This window comes from Amia ocellicauda, chromosome 11, assembly GCF_036373705.1.
Source record: "Amia ocellicauda isolate fAmiCal2 chromosome 11, fAmiCal2.hap1, whole genome shotgun sequence".
Taxonomy (NCBI): Eukaryota; Metazoa; Chordata; class Actinopteri; order Amiiformes; family Amiidae; genus Amia; species Amia ocellicauda.
In genome coordinates, this window is record NC_089860.1 from 595,223 (window position 1) to 599,535 (window position 4,313).

General features: G+C 43.8%; 1 non-coding gene across 1 annotated transcript; it reads right to left on the minus strand.

Annotated features, from left to right (window-relative positions):
• trnav-aac (transfer RNA valine (anticodon AAC)) lies at positions 1-73 on the minus strand. Its single transcript has one exon. It is a non-coding gene; the product is annotated as a tRNA-Val (tRNA).
• Between the last annotated feature and the right edge of the window lie 4,240 nt (positions 74-4,313).

Consider the following 4,313-nt stretch of genomic DNA (forward strand, 5'->3'; position numbering starts at 1 on the left):
TGTTTCCGCCCGGTTTCGAACCGGGGACCTTTCGCGTGTTAGGCGAACGTGATAACCGCTACACTACGGAAACTGACACCGCCACGTCTTGCTTCAAACGGTTACCGTTGAAGCCTGCTGGTAAAACGGGCTCAGGCATTTCAGGTCGGCTAGACTGTGAGATGGCGTCTGAAGTGCCGCGAAAGGATGCCATTTTCACAGACCTGTTTGGCATTGCTAAAGGGCACATCAGGACACTTCGGAAACTCTTTCAAAGGCAGGACGCCCTGCGCTCTGACAGTGCCTGCACTTAGCCCAACAAGGTGATGCTGAATGGCTTGTTCAAACGGCTGGTGGTCTTCCGTCACCACCAGACTATCAGAGCTATACTGCGCCTTCAACTACATAAGAGTAGATAGTAGGGTTTTTTGGGCGCAGCCTATTTTGTTATGACGTATGCCCTAAGCTTATTAATATTCCTACGTCATAATTGGGGGGCGTGATTTTAGGTAGAGTTATTTCCTTAATTATTCCTACGTCATATCCGTCAGAAAGTGTACACCCATAAAACCCTGAACATCAAGGCCACCCATAAATACCCCCACCCCTCTGAAGGCAACGCCCCGAAACTCTCCTCTCTATTTAAGAACCCGCGCTGCTTTTAGGCAATACCTCTTTAATTCTCAGCATCAGAAACATCCCGCTTCTTCAACATGTCCAGCGACATCAACATGAAACCCCGCAAGAAACAATCCCGGGCAAGGGTTCCTGTGCTCACCAATTTGAAGATTGAATGCTCCTGGGTGTTGTTCTGGGGGGCTCGACGGGGTTACCGCTTTAAAAGGGATCCCAGCTATGTTGGAGTGGAGCTTTTTGCTTTGGGAGAGAAGGAGGGTACGTTGGAACCTTTTGAGACGGTAATTGAATACTCTTATGAGGACTGGTTGAAGGTGATGGCCTGGAGAGATCTGGGGCTTGTGGATAAGACTCTAGAAGGCTTGCAAGAGGGTCCAAGAGAATGCGAAATGGAGTCTCCGACTCAGGGTTTTGAAAGGTGTGAATGGGAAAGCTTGCAGAACTACGGTAGAGTGGTGAAGAGTCTATCTCTAACTACAGATCGTAAGGTTTTGTTTAGCAGTACCCTGATTACAAACCCTATTGAAGGGGGTGTGGAGGATCCAGAAAAACAGGTTACTGAAATTATGTTTGACGCCGTGGACTGGCCGTTCTTGAAAGAGGTCATAAACTGTATAAATGATGGTTTTGACATCTTGACCAAATGTTCGCAACTGGATTTGGTTAGAAGGAGAATATGCTGGATTATGGATTATATATCCCCCTTGAATGACGACGACGATGATAAAACAGACGACGTGTGGGGTTTTGGAGGGGGGTCTGACGGCTCAGGGGCTACTCTCTTCTAAGAGGGCGGTGTGTCGTGACGTAGTGAAGAGATAGGATAAAAGGCGCAACAATTCAATCATGGTTGAAAATTAAAGAGAATGTCTTACCTGAAAGCTGCGGACGTCGACAGGCTCTACAGGCCTCTTCAAACCCGGGATCACCCCTGGTTCTATTCCCCAGATTTTGTATACACTCTGGAACCCTTTGACTGCGGTTACTCTCCAAGACCTCAGACCCTGGACTGCTTCTGCAACTGGTTCTGTCATCAACACTCTGCAGCTAACCTGAGAGCGCTATTACACCATGTGCTTGACAGAAAAGTAGCCAACGCGAGCCTTTTCTCTACAGATTTAACCATCGATGAGGATCAACTTTCAAACCTGGAAAAGTTAATGGCTGCTGTAACAAAGACCGGGGGGTACGAACACTGGGATGAAGCGCTCAAGGGGGCCAAGAATGATATTAGGCCATTTCATCAACATCTGTATGACCTTTTACTGAGCATGTTTAATACACCTCTGTTTACTTTTAAAATAGGTCATATTGTTGTTTTATTTACATATGTAACTGAGGTGTGTGCCTACAAGATAAAGAAACAGGTATATTTGTTGATATAGATCAAGTAACCAATCATCTGATTTCTTTTTGTCTGGACCGTAGAAAAAATTGTTGTGTATGTTATACTTTTCTCAAATGTCTAAAAAGGGGTATCTGCTCTCCTGAAGTTGAATAAAAAACCTTGTATAAAAACTTTGCGCATAGTGTGGGTCTGTGTGGTTATTTGACAGAATGACTCGGCAAGCTCCCCAAATGCAGGAACTATACTACAACCCAGCCAAGATTGGGGGTTTGGCGGGTAAGAAGGGTTTTCAAAGAGGACTCGCTGAGGCCGGAGTGAAGGTTAATGATGTGGTTGTTTCAGAATGGTTACGGGAACAAGACGCCTATACCTTACATAAACCTCTCAGGATTAACTTTAAAAGAAACCGCGTATATGCAACTGACATAGACTCACAATGGCAAATGGATCTAGTCGATATGTCAAATTTATCAAAACATAACAATGGTCACAAATTGATGTTGATGTGTATCGATGTGTTATCAAAATATGCCTGGGCTCGCATTCTACATAATACAACAGGTCGGGCGGTGACAAGGGCCTTTGAGGATATATTGTCCCAGGGTCGATGTCCTAAAAAACTGCAGACTGATAAAGGAAAAGAGTTTCTCAACAGAGAATTTCAGAATCTACTGAAGAGACACAAAATACATCATTTCACCACCGGTAATGAGCTTAAGGCATCGGTAGTGGAGAGGTTTAACCGCACCATAAAGACCAAAATGTGGAGATATTTTACAGCGGTCAACACGTTCAAGTATTTTGATAAAGTTCAGGATTTTATCGATACTTACAACCAAGGGTATCACACCAGTATTAAAATGAAGCCTATAGATGTGGATCAAAGTAATTCTTTTAAGGTCTATAAAAAATTATACGGACCATTTATTAAGAAGGGAAAAACTACTTATAAGTTCAACATCTGTGATGTGGTTCGCGTTTCAAAGCTAAGGAGTACTTTTACAGTTACCAAACAGTTGGCTAGAGACCCCCCCGTGTACCGGTTAAAAGACTATGACGGGGAGAATATAGAAGGAACGTTTTACGAAGCCGAGTTACAAAAAATTATTGTGGGTAAAGACAGTGTATACAGAGTTGAAAAGATATTAGCTGAAAAAACCCAGAACCGGAAAAAATATGTGTTGATGAAATGGCTTGGATGGCCTGAAAAGTTCAATAGTTGGGTCCCGGAACAACAGGTTTGCGATATTCAATCCTTATAACAACATGCCCGCGGGTGTGTTGGGGGCATTACTTTCGATACTCAAGATCGAATCAGGAGGCTTCTACGTGACTCTACCCAGTAACGCCTCTCTCGATATATACCCTAAAAATGAAATATTTGGAATTTGGAAAATCTATAGATCTAAGGGGGTCGTGGGAAGTGGGGTTGGCGGAAATACAGTATCCTTACACTTGGGCTGTTTTACAAGATAAGGATGCCACTTTCGCCATTTTTGATGATGTTAAAAAGAGTCAATGGACATTCACGATACAAGGAGGTTATTATGACAATGTGGATAAAATATTAGATGAGATGCATAAACAGTTCTCAGAAGGCACCCCCAACATCAAGCTATATTACAACCCTATTAAAAACAGAGTGTACAAGGTGTCAAAACCAGGTATTAGCATTCAAACCAGCGGCCAACTGGGGCGTATATTAGGGTTCTATTCTGACACAGAGAGCAGGTTCTCAGAAGTGGTGTGGCTGCTTTTACACTCTTTATGTGTATACGGATATCATAACCCACCAGAGGGTCTGGGATAGTTATGTCCCCCTTTTGAGAAATGTACTTATTAAAGGTAAAAGCAATGACATGGTCACAATTACTTATGACAAACCACACTACGTACCAGTCTCAATGACCCACTTTGACAACATCACGATCGAAGTAAAATCGGATCAGAATATCAACGTACCCTTCCGCTTCGGTAAAGTTAATGTCAAACTACATTTTCGACCCCTGAAACAGTGTGTACATTATTAAAATGGCTACCTCGAGGGGTTATGTAGATCCTAGCGCCTATGTGGATTATTACAAGATGCAAGATGGAACGGCTTGCCCGGTTTTGTAGGAGCCCCCACAATGTATGGCGCCGGTCTAGGAGGACTCTTTCGTGGTCTCTTTAGAATGGCCGTACCCCTGCTTAAGAGAGGCTTTGCTATAGCCAGACCCCACTTGAAATCAGCGGCTAAAAATATTGTTAGTGACGTGTTCACCAATGTTATGAACCGGGCAGCTAGCCATGAGCATCAGGAGGGTTCGGGTCTCATGGTAATGGCGAGGAGGGGGGGTAAAAGAAGAAA